This window comes from Micropterus salmoides, unplaced genomic scaffold (assembly GCF_014851395.1).
Source record: "Micropterus salmoides isolate LMB-PRFRI ecotype aquatic unplaced genomic scaffold, ASM1485139v1 Ms_hic_scaffold_12, whole genome shotgun sequence".
NCBI classification, from domain to species: domain Eukaryota; kingdom Metazoa; phylum Chordata; class Actinopteri; order Centrarchiformes; family Centrarchidae; genus Micropterus; species Micropterus salmoides.
Window position 1 is genome coordinate 4238285 of NW_024040263.1, and position 13454 is coordinate 4251738.

General features: G+C 39.5%; 1 protein-coding gene across 2 annotated transcripts in view; it reads left to right on the top strand.

The window, feature by feature from the left end:
• LOC119898733 (glutamate receptor ionotropic, NMDA 2A-like) overlaps positions 1 to 13454 on the top strand; it is a 98166-nt gene that overhangs the window by 23890 nt on the left and 60822 nt on the right. The window lies entirely within an intron of this gene.

Consider the following 13454-nt stretch of genomic DNA (forward strand, 5'->3'; position numbering starts at 1 on the left):
AGATGACACACTAGGAGTGTTTTTTTAAAAGGCTTGTTTGTGCTATCAGGGCTGCTCCATTATTATTTTGTGTATAAGTTTAGAGTAGAAACACTACGTACACACTAGATTGATTGCTGGTATCCCCCTATGCAATTTTATGTTAATTAGTCTTTTAAAATGTTACATAGTGCACATTTAAAAGTACAGTATTCATAAGGTCAGTAAAAGTATTTATATATAACATGCAGCATTCTCTGGTACATCATTTTTATATTAACAGATGATCATATGTAATAATATATTTTCTGCTTGGTGTAAAACTAGCCTCTGCAAAAAAAAAAAAAGAAGAGAGAAACCCTGGGCTGTATGTAGCAGTATGATGTCTAGTGCTCAGTGGAACGGTAGAAACATAGATTCCTAGTTTTTAAAAGAAAAATGAGAAAATATCCTTTTGGGTTGGATTTTTGTTTTATTTTGGTGTGATGCTCAGAGCAAAGTTAGGGATGTACATCTCTTTCTTAGCTGAATTTTCTCTCTGGTACTGACTCTGTAGACCTCGCTGACTGACAGACTCACTGAAGAAGCTTTGATAAAAACACAACCGGTTCTTTAGCTTTTAAACCTCTCAGGGCAAAGCAGCCAAAACACAGGAACCAATAACTGCAGCAATACAGCAGCCTTTTGAAGTAGTAGGTGAAGTGGGATGCAATGTGTGTGTGTATATGTGAGAGAAAAGACAAGAGGAATGTACGAAAGACAGCGACAGTTGCGTTGAAGGTTAGGGTAGTGAGGTTGCAACATGAAGGTCAGTGGCTGGAATCTCCCACTGAGTATATAATGAAAGGGAAAATAAATCAATTGTGTTTTCCTGCCTTTAGTTGCTGCTGTTGATGTGCCATTAAATGAGGTACTTAACCCCCGACTGCTCTAATTGAACTGCTCAGTGGTCAAAAGTACAAGAGTGCGGCCATTCTTGGCAGCTCCCAGGTGTGAGCGTGAGTGTGTGTAGCCTGTAACTAAACAGCCCCCCACAACTGTTCCTGAAGGCCTGTTCTGCAAATGAAAAAAAGTCTTCATGCCTGGTTTGAATTAAGGGCAAAAGCAGCCCTCTGGCAGGCAGGTACAGGATCTCAGTGAGTCAGCAAATCATTGAAAAAGCATTGCGGGTATTTTTTTCTGAAGTTCTGATGTGTGTGGTTGTTGTAGTACACATTTATCTGCACCTGCCAGAAGGACATTGTTCAAATATGTGCGGAAAAGGTGTGAGAGGATGTTGTTGATGTTCCTCCCCTGTGTCCTGGGTCTATATTTGAATAATTCCTTGATTTTCTTTCGTAGTCATCATTTGTATGATTATGTTCAAGATCTGTAGCTGATTTTTAGTTAATCGTTTAATTGTTTAGTCTATAAAATGCTACAAAAATGGTAAATAATTTTTATACTGTATGGAAATCATCTGCACTTCTTAGCTGTAACACTGAGACACAATTTAAAACAATACCCAGGCTGCATTATACACCGTTATAAAGAGGCAAGGTAGGCTTAAACTCTTCTCAAGCTATTAAATGTTTGTTATTCACAAGGATATATACATTTTTGGAGAGACGTGAAGAGGTCACCTTAATTGGATATGATTTGTATTCATCAAAAAAAACAAAAAACAAAAATATACAAAGATATTAAATTGTTAACGATATGAAACATGAAACCAGCAAACTGTCACATTTGAGAAACAGCAACCAGCAAAGGTTTGGCATTTTTGCTTGATAAATGACTGAAAGGATTTGTCATTATCAAAATTGTGGTAAATTTTTAAATGAATGGTTTCAGCAGCAGTCATGATGGTGTGCTGTAGCATGTTCCCATCTTGCCAGGTGATATAGCTAAACAAGACCGAGCTAAACAAGAGAGGTGATGAGGACTCTCAGACACATGTGCTTGACACTCAAACTGGGAGGGTGATCTCATCACACTGACCTCACTCTAGCATTGTTCTCAGCTATATTAGCTCCTCTCACTCTTTCAGAATACGATACAGTACACATGCATCAATGGTGTGAATAGTTAGAATGAAAGAGACCAACCCCAGCAAACATATTTTGCTATGAAAATAATCTGGCTCCATGTAGTTCTTCCTGGCTGTGTGTGCTTTCATACCTGGTCTCAGTGATGTAGTGGTAATCCAGAAGATCAAAAGAAATCTCAGTGGTAACAATTCAGCCTGATTGCTAACAAACAATTCTGTGCTTTCTTCAGCCTGAGCAAGCAGGGCTTGTGGTATCTGTCTCTACATACACATACATGCGTTCTGTTAATGTCGCAATCAAGTCTGTATGAGTGAACAACGAGCAGCTCATCCCGTTACCTTGGTTATTCTGGCTCAGTCCAGTAGTAGTCTTCACATCATGTTTTAGATGGAGAGCAAAAAACAGAAGGAAGAAGATGGTGCCAAGAAAATACAGAAACAAACCTTCAGCAGGCAGGCAAGTGCTCTGAAATAATGGATATACGTGGAGGTGGGCAGCGCAAGTGTGAAATACATGGTGTTAAAGGAGCGTTAAGCTGCCAAAATGCAAACTTAACTGTCATGATTATGTCACATTTCAAGAAAAGGCTTTCTCCAGCTGTCATTTTTATCAGTAGCTGGTTGTATAGTCATCACACTCTATCACATAAACAGGAGCAGGCATTGTGGGCATCCCTGCAAACTGTGATAAACAAGATTGTGGAGACCAGTTACTTACTTCAACAACCCCTCAGGTTTTTATTTGTCAAGCTTTTCTGTTTCTGTTTACATAGTGTGACTTCTGCATTGCACAGGTGCAATTTGAGTGTTTTTCTTAGAATATTTTAGCTGCTTTTCAGTTGGGGATACATGTGTTAATGGGGGTCAAACAAAGGGTTTTGTTTTTTGTTTAGTTGTGTGGTTTGGTTGCAATAACCAGGGCCAAACTTGGCCTTTTTGATGCCCTAGTCAAGCCTTGCTTTGAGGTAATTTCTCCACCTTATCAAACTACCTATATCAGTGATTTGTAGTATTGCAACAGAAGTATATATCTATATTTACTTGTAATTAATATACCCCATATAAAACAAAGCTTCATGCCTGGGGGATCTTTTGGTAGTTGTCTCATAATGTGAACCTTAACCATCACCCCTTTACTTGATTTGTCCACACCATCATTTGTCTCCTGGGCTGAAATAATCCCACTCCGCCAGCTTTCACCATGAAAAGTCTTGGGGAAAAACAACATTGTTTTGTGTGCACGTCGAAATACACACACATTTGTTTGCAGTAATTGTGTTATGAATACTTTAATAAACCAATGAATGAATGAAAGAAAGTATAAGAGTAGAAGAAGAGTAGAGTAGAAGAGTATGTACGTAAATAAAGACCTACAGGCATAAATAAGCTTTGTTTATTGTATGTAATTTAAGATGAAACATTGATTTATTGGCCAGGGACGAACCTGGGAAACTTTGCTGACACTGATATTGTTTTTATATTCCAGTGTTTGTTTTTGCCTACACTGTACTTCTCCTTGTACCTCTGCCAGAATCGGCAATGTTCGAAATACGTTCCACCCCAATTGGATCAGTCCTAACAAATCAAAGAATCATCCATTTTTGAATGCCAAGCCCAATTTTTTTTCCTAAATGAAAACAAATGGATCAATGTTGCAACAGGTCCAACCTCTCTCCCTGTCTCCCTCCCTCTCTTTCACTCTTTCCCGGTCTCTGCTTCCTCATCATCCACTATAATGCAGGTCAGTGTGGAACAGTCAGGCATAATCCACAGCCAGTTGGATGGTGTGCTGAGGGAAGGGAGACACGTTTAGGGAACACGAAATTGATGGGGAGAAAGGGCATGTGTAAGCCCAGGAGAGGAGCAGGATTAGTTTGGAATGTTGTACTTCCATTACAGAGGGAACGCTTTGGGAAATAAGAAATGTTGTTGGCTTTGCCTCGCCCCCACATGTGCTCACTCATTCTCTACCAACCTTGTTCTTCTCTTCTTTTGACTTCCTGCTTGTTGGTGTGTGGGGTATAGAGGGTGGGGGTTGGGGTCACGGTGCGCAGCAAAAGGACACGAACATGCTGAAATGGAAGGTTGTGAATTAAACATACATGTTCTTTCTGCTTTGCTCTACCACTGTGGTGGGATGCAACCCTTGGTGTCTGCATATTTTCATGTGTTGTGTGTTGTGTGCTGTGTGTGTGTGTGTGTGTGTGTGTGTGTGTGTGTGTCCCAGCCTGGGATGTCCCATATCAGTAGGGGCCATTTGCCTAGGTTCCCTGCTAGGTCGCTTTAATATTTAACACCTGCGCCCCACACCTGCTGTCACTTGCAGAAGATACACTGCTGTGTCATTCACTCACTACGCCCTCCCCCACTTTAAACACTAATTTCTTTCTCCTGCACTCTAGCTTCTACTCCCTCCGTATTTCTGTCTCCTCCAGCCTTGCATCTCTATCTGGTCTTCTTCTCCTGTTTACATCTTTGTCCTTCTCCCCCACCATCTCCATTTCCACTCTTACCCTATCCTTCTTCTCTGTCTTTTTTTTATTTCGCCATGTCTCTCAGGTGTCTTGTGTTTTTGCCTCTCTTGCATCCACAGTTGTTGTTGTCTCTGGTGGCTCGGGTTGTGAAAGGAACAGCCATTCATGTTAGAAGGCTTTGGAAAATCTTGCTAGCCTTGAACCCCTGTGAAGCAAGATTGGATGATGGGTTTGTGTGTGTGTGTGTGTGTGTGTGTGTGTGTGAGAGAGAGAGAAAGAAAGAGAGGGAGGGAGGGAGAAAGTAGCTGGGTTAATATGGTTTCTATGGTGACTAAACCGGCATTTAGTTCAGTTCTGCCTGCTGCTACGAACCTCTGGCTGCGTTCACGCCTCAGGTATTGATGCCCAGTTCCTTCAAGCTTGGCGGGGCACCACACCAAACACAACTGGCTGTCATTGTGAAAGAGAGCAAAATCATGTCTTTGTTACTGCACTAGCGACTCCTCCACACTGAGATGGCTCATTTTAAAATTATGCATATTTGTGAAAATGACGTAAATCTACATAAGCCTTTTCAGGTTGTTTTTGTAATGGTGTAATATAAAGTAAAAGCTAGAAATAGGAAAACCTCAATACCTTCTTTGTCTTATTTAGGCCGACAAACAACAAAATGGTGATTGTGTTTAATGCAGTTGAATTCACAATTTAGTTCTTTTTTTTTTGTTTATGTTGGTCAACAACTGAACATGCAGAAAAGAGCATTTTGATCGTGGGTCAGTGCAGGCACTGATCCGCTGAGATGTAACTCAAATCAAATTCAGATGTCAAATATCAGATCTCACAGAATTTTTTGATGATTTTGGAGTATGTCACATAATCAACACAGATACAGCTTAATGGAATAGTTCGACCTTTTGGGAACAAAAGCATATTGTTTTCCAGTGGATGGATTATATGAGAAGATCGATACCACATCTATATCTGTCTATAAATAAAGGCTACAGACAGCAGCCAATTAGTTTAGCTTAGAGTATATCTTGTTTTTGAACTCATACAAAAATGATACAAAAAAAAAAAGATGTGCGATGTGTTCTTTAGGGATCTTCTTTTTTACACATTAAATAAATGAGATTTTGTGTTATATAAGCTTTAGAGATGCTATCTTTTATCAAGAAATGGAAAAGGTATATTTCCCAAAAATGTTGAGCTATTTCTTTAATGACAACACCTATATTGAGTGATTGTAACTGATCACAGTGATCAAGTAGGCAGCAGAAAGTTAACAGAAGCAACAACTCACATTATTGAATAAATGGATCTAAGTTTCCTTCCTATTACAGTATTTGCTATTGTCCGTGTCAATGCAATTCTGATAAAAAGATCTTTAGCTAAAAATATCTCATGTCTGCATTAAAGTGAGTTGCATCGATAAATACCAAATGTATTCAAAAATTGTCCCAAGAGGGATCTTAAAATATCTGATTCCATGTGTTGTTTTTTGTTTTTTCCCATTCTGAAGTTTGCAATATAATCTGTTCCACATGTGAGCAAAACAATTGGGTCACTTTTACCAGGCAGTGTAACTGAAACTTTAGTGGGTCTTACTTGAAAACACACAAGTTTTAATTTGCAGTTCCAGTCAATTTTGTGAATTGGGAACAACAGCAAACAACTTGAAACAAAAAAACAAAAGAGAAACATGTAAAACAGAATCTAATCTACGGCCTTGCTTGTGCTTTTGGTTATGACTTGGCTATGACACAATGCACTGTGTGGAGGTTACCACTCGGAAGGAAAATAAATCTGCACCATCACTCATCATATCTTGTCTTGGAGTTGTGTTCATCTTTGAAGGACAACTAAAATATTTGCTATAGTTTTTTGGCTTTGAGACAGTCACTCCTCATCATCCCTTTTTAACTTGGAGTGCTTTTCATCTTTGGACAGTGATGTTTAGTCTACTTTTGGCTTGGAGACAGTCACTTTACTTTCAGCATACTTTCCTGCCTTCCTTTTTTCTTGAATTTTCAGTTGATGAAGTTTGCATTTCTGTAGGTTGACCTCGTCTTTCTCATCAACCATGATGTTTTTTAATCTTCCAGACCTTTCTGATTCTGAATTACAGTTGTATATTTGACAGATGATTGACAAACCTCACAAGTTTAATTGTGATTTTAAACACAATATGGTAAACTTGTCTCTCCTATTACAAGAATAATCCTCTGAAAAGATAAAACTATCCAGCATTTAAGTATTGGTTGATTTGGTACCTCCTGTGAGATACTAAATGCCAAGGAAATATAAATTCAAGCAGAAGGCAACTAATGGACAGCAGTAAAATTACAAAAAGCTGTGAAAAATAATATTTCTGGTCTCTAGGTTTGTGTTGTGGTTTCATGGCTCTGAATTCAGAGCCCTGATAAAGTGCACTTCACTTACATCTTTTAATTTGCTGCATTCGTCTTTGCTGCCATCTCTGAAGTGGTTTTCATTGTTATGGTACTATAGCTATTACTGAATGGTTGATGATAACAAAGGAAAGGCCAACAATGGGAGACTCAGTTTGTCTTTTCTGAGAAAATTGTAGATGTAGACAGAATACAAAAATTGCTTTGGATTATATCTGCAAGCTGCTGAATGGATCACTGTCTTGGAGGATGGGGAACGGCAATGTTTCAACTTAAAAAAAAGCTGCTCCAGGCAAAATCACACCACTCTGCTCCCACTCTGCACATACCCTGTAGCATGTTATTGCTTTAAGGGGAAATAATTTGCATTTAATAATGTGGACATCCAATCTGAGGGACCAACACAGACCGTTAAAGCTGTTACCACTGTGGTGCCTTTTAAAGTACCAGAGAAATCACAGTTTACCTACACAGAGCCTGTCTATCAGTGCATATGTGTTGCAGTATTGTATATAAGATTATCAAGACCAGGCCAATTTGGAGTATGTGTGTATTCACCTGACTGGTGGTGGAAGTTGGTAATCATGTCTACCTATGGAGAGCATGCAATTTTGCTTGCCTGGCAAGCATGCAGATACAATCGCTAATGTATGCTTTTCAATCAGATGCATTACCCAAATCGTGCTTTGGGGAAGGGTAAGTTAACTCTGCTACAACTACAGCTAACTTCCTTATTGTGTCTGAGATATTTCTAGCAATTAGAACCACATCAAATTACCATTTACATTGCTGGCCATACACAAACAATGTTAGGCTACTAAAACATGCACTGTTGTAAGGTCCGGTCACACCAATATTTAATTTGGTGAAAATTACTTTATGTAACCTTCTCTGTCAGAGTATAAACTGCTCTTCTGTAGTGGAATGGTTTGTTGTTTTAAGCTACCCATTGTAACACAAAAAACACTCTGTTTCTTTGCACTGGGGTTTGGATTCACAGTCCATAAACAAAAACAGCCTATGGTAAAACTCTCAGCATCACAGTGAGTTGGTTTCTCTTAACACAGACAAGGCAACTAGAGCAAAAATACTGTCAGTCATGGCTGATATCCGACAGCTCAGTCTTTCTGGTCCTGGCTAGCGGTGCGGCTGCCCAATCACAACAGCCTAAGCCTCTGCTTTATTCCTACAGTGATGCACACACAAGTTAGCTTTGACACTGACAACCAGTGGCGTTCATGGGGGCACGAATGGTTTGCCCTTTTTCCTCTTGGGTGCAAATTGCCCTTTTCAACTGGCAATCAAAACTTTTCAGGCCCTGCCTTGGCCCTTTGATAGGGCATGACCTTATCTGGCTCATGCCCCTAAAACTGCCTGTGCAAAACACTGCTGACAACATGTTATTAAATGTGAAATAATCCATAGCGTCATCTGTGTGCATACAGTGGGAAGTCATTTTGGCTGTCCAAAATGCCGGTGTCAACTTGAGTGCACTTAGTTCATCAGAGTTGGAGGGAGGGAAGCGAATCTTATCTAAAAAAAACTCCCCGTGCAGTTCTTTCACCAGCCACTCAAGTCAAAATATGTCACTGGATTTGAACTACTCAGCTACATCTGGCCACACTGATAACAGGCAAAGGATGTGTCAACTCTTTGACTTACATAGCTGGAAATCAGCAAAATGTTACTAAGAGTGAGAACTAACTCACTCTTAGTAACTAACTAAACTAACCAGTTTCTGTTATATTTACTGTCACTGTAAAGCCAAACAAAAGCTTCATTACAAGTTTGCTTTACCTTTTTGTTTGTATTGTGACTTGTTTTATTTTATTTATAAATCAGAGACAGACCAAACTCATGAAACAGAGCACATACTGCTTTTGGATTATCAATGTGATGACACTGAGTGCACTTATGGGATGAACCAGAGGATTATTGATTTTCTTGAAATATACTAATCTTGACAGGTAATAATTTTAATAAGAATAGATTACATGTATATAGCGCTTAATCGTAGACACTCAAAGCGCTTCAGAGTGAAAGGGGGGAAACTCATCTCAACCACCACAAATGTGTAGCACCCACCAGGGTCGTGTGCTTTGATGGACAAGCAAAAGCATCTGGTACCGTAAGAAATGTCCAGAGTCAATATGAGATAAAGGAGGATAGTCAGATTCATGACTATGAGACTAACTTGCAAATTGATCTGAGTTGCTTTGATGTATCAAGCATGAAATTATATAAAACTTGAAGAAAACTTCTGTTCACACGTCAAGACAGTTCAATCACTTGAAGTCATGTCTAACTGACCTATTATTATATGAGTGTGTTTCGCCCCAACGTATTGATTGTAAGGTAAAGCAGTACATTTTTAGCTTAAATTTCGGAAACATTCATGACGGTGTAACAGGACTTGTGTAACTGTCTGTTTACGTGTCTCTGCGTTCTGTTTATCTGTCTGTGTTGGCAGCGAGTCTCACTTATTGTTGTTTGCTTGTTTGAAACGGCTGCTGGAGATGTCAATCTCTCCTCAGCAGAGCTGCTGCAGCTGTTTAGCATACACCGCGGCCTATGTTGGTGTGTCATGTTGTGTGTCTGTACTGTGTGATGGAACAGCAGGATGTTGCTATCAGCCAACAGGTCCCTCTTTCTCACACAATAAGAGAATTACCTAAGCCGGACCTGCTGTCTTTCCACCTGTGTTTGTGTGTTTATGAAAAGTGTGTATGCATGAGTGTTCATGAATCAATCAGATCTGTCAGCAGTCATCTCTACTCAACCTCAAACACACACTACATCAGGGCTTCTATATTATTATCTCTTTCTTCATTTTTTTTCTCCAGCTTTCACCACTGTCATCTTTCACACACTCTCCTTCACACGCTTTTCTCTCTCTTATATCCTTTTATTTTCCAGTCATCCTCCATGTCTTTTACTCGCTCCCTTTCTTCTCGTCACCTCTTGCCAACCTCATCCCCTTTCCTTTTCTCCTGTCATCCCCCCTGCTCTCCTCCTTCTCTCACGCCCCAGTTGGGGAGTACAATGAGATGGCAATGGCAGGGTTGTTGTGTGTGTGTGTGGTTGTGTCTGTGTGTGTGTTTGTCTGTGTGATGTCACACTACAGCAGCTCTATAGTAGCTCTCTCTTTTTTTAATCCCTGTGCTCACAGACCACACTGCTATTTTAAGATTCTATAAACCTTTTCAAAGAACCTTCAAGGGGAAAGCTTGTCCATGTACTGTGTACTGAGTGTGTGTTTGTATGTGTGTGTGTGTGTGTGTGTGTGTGTGTGTGTGTGTGTTGGGGAAAAAAGAGTGAGTATATGAGGAAGTGGTATGTTTGCACCAGCTGATAACTCAGCACTTATGTAGCAGCTGTATAGTTCATGTTAAAATTTGTCACATATACATGAATTTAAAGCCTGTTTTGATAAAAGACCTGTGGCACTGAAAACTGTCTGACTGCACTGGTTTGAATTTAAAACTGTTTGGGGACTTGCTCTATATAGTATTTTTTTCAGAGGCTATTCCCAGCTCTCACCTCCACATTTGCCTTTCTCCTGGGTCAAAATAAATGTTAGAATCTCAAGGAAAACGTTAAGTCGAATATATAGTAGCAAAGCTGATGTCATGTTAATAAAACAGGCAGGATCTCCAGACAATAAACAGACAATAAACCTGGCAGGAAACCTGGCTCAAAGTATATTGCATGCTCATTACTGCTACTGCAATATAATATCCTGTCCTGAACTGTCTGATCTCTAGTCTTTCATCATATGTAAATCTGTTTCTGGCACAGAGGAGCTATTTTGTCTATTCAAAAGCTTGGTCTACCATTTCTGAGTCGATTGCCCCTTTTAAACTTGAAAAACATGAACAGAGAAGTCTGCCCTGGCGCAGTGCCTGTGACTCCTAGGAGGGAAAGGTGTGAAAAAGTTAAAATTTAATGAACTGCTGAAAACCATCAGGAGATGGTGAAGGTCATGACAGAATGTACTTTTCTGACCTCACCTCCATATACAGTAGAAACTAAAGGGCTCCAGAAAGTCCTCAGGCCTCAAAATACATAGTTGGATGATGTGATTTCTGTCTCTCTGTAAACTGTTTAGTTAATATTAGAAATGATGACTAATGAATTATCCTTAAAGAAGCATTAATTTAGTCCACTTGCGGGCAGAACACCAAGCTGTAAACACAACCCTGACATAGTGTCACCTAATAAAGTTGTTAGAGCAAATGTGTAAGCAAACACCACTGTCTGTTTACACATCCAGCAGGCACAGAACCACTTTAGCAGTCATTTGGATTCATGCTCATGACAACATAACAAATATAAATCCAATATTTACTGTAGCTCTGTTTTGAAATCCCCTACCACTTCCAGAGGGAAACATCTGGCTCTTTGGGTTGTTAGACCTTCCGCTATGCTCAGCACCCAGGTACTTTGTTTCTCTGACCCTTGGTGTTGGGCAGGTAATGTATAGTGGGTTCATTATAACGTCTTTGCTGTAAACATCTGTCTGCTGCAGCTGGAAAGGAGGTTGATGAGAGCAGTGATAGTAAACAAATGGTCAGTGCTGTTGTTTTCTGCAGTGGACAGTCTTGTGGATCCTGTTCCACACTAATAAATGTGTCATGCCCTCCTTCTTCTCTCTGGCACCAGCATGCGCGGTCCCCTGTATTTTTATTTCACTGGAAATTTTGCTGTCCTGAGCTGTTCTGAGCACTTTCTTTCTTAATAGAGACTCTTTCCTACATAAAATCTACAACCTGCCTCTTGACATTATCCCCACTAGCCTCCTTAAGGGGTTCCTTGATGTTATCAGCCCAAGTGTCATATCACTACTAAATAGCTCTATTACAACTGGTGCTGTTGCATCCTCTTTCATACGTGCAATGGGTCTGCCTCTTGTAAAAATGAAACAATTTTCAGCAGTTTCAGACCCATTTCAATATGGCTGTTTTTGTACATACTACTATGTGTCTCAACTGTTCTGTTTGAATGGTAACAACTTGTATGGAAATCTGTCTGGTTTCAGGAATAAACCGGTTCTGACTGTGCTGTTCTCATAGACTAGAGGGCTGCCTTCAATATGGTAAATCATGCCATTACAATTGTCCGTCTTGAGCATTAGGCTGGTGTAAACAGCACTGTCCTGCCTTAGCTCATGTCATAACAGAAGCATTTAGGCAATTTTTCATCTGCCTTGTGTATGATCGCTCACAGGGTCCCTCAGGGTTCAATTCCAAATAAATTTCTCTTTTGCATTAGTTTGCTGCACCACTGAGTCCTATTATTGAGACTTTTCTTTCAGTGTTATGCAGACAACACTAAGCGGAATGTCCTGCTAAAGCCCATTGATCTGTGCAATTGAAAAACTGTCCTTTTCACAATATGTAAATGTTAACTCACTTCCTCAAGGTTTTCGAACTACCTATGTCTACTTTGCTTCTTTATCTAAAAATAACTTTGACTATGTAGCCAGCTGTGCTTAACAATAAAAATATTAATCAAGCCCTTAGAGTTGAAATATGGATCTTCCCACATGTTTTTGTCTTCTCCAGGGTCAAGAGAGAATTTAAATCATGTTTGATCTACAGCACAGACAGTTGAATTGTTATGGATGATTCTGTGGAAGTCTTTTATTTAATCAGACATTGTAAAACCTGGAAAATACACCAGCTCTCCACACTCAATTTAGCAGCAGAGTTGGAAGATAATGTCCAGCTAAGTTAATTAAAGTTTAAAGTTTAGCAATCCCAGTGAGGAAATTTGTCCTCTGTATTTTACCCATCCTGACTGTTTAGGAGGAGTGGATAGCCACTTTGCAGCGTTCGACTCCAAACAGAAAGGGGCTGACTACTGCTAACAACTAATCAACTTTTTTTTCCTATGGTAAATACATACAGATGACAATATGTAATAATATATTAATTTTAAAACTTGATGAAGTCGATTGAAGGATCTTTAAAGATCCCCTTCAGACCTCTGCAGTTATATACATATAAATACTGCAGTTTGAATAATAATTTGAAGAAAAAGTAAAGAATTATGTATTGTAGATGTCTATCTACCTAATAGAAAAATCTTTCAATATGCAACTGTTTTTCATTCAATGGTTCAATGGTTTAACTGCTGGACAAAAGATGTCTCCTACTGGACACAAAAAGTGCACACTAGAGGTTTCAAGTTTCCACATCACAATGCTGTAAGTTGCATATTGGACTACAATTGTCTTCCAAACGAGTTGTTGATGTCATAAAATCATGCTTGTGAGAACACGTCTGAAACCCTGGTTCAAGGTGAGCACAGAGACACTTTCTTCCTTCAGCAGATGAATGTGAAAACAGACTTCTAGTGTCAAACTGTGCACATACATAATTCTGCCCAGAAAATGTCAAACATCCAAGTGAAGTGACAATAAGTAAAACACATTTTTGAGTGGATGGTGGCTTCAATTTAGAATGAATTGATCATCTTGATGAAATGCATCTGCTGCATTCGACCCAACAAACCTTTTTGGGAGCAGTGGGCATCTACAGCACATCTACAGCCCATCTCCAG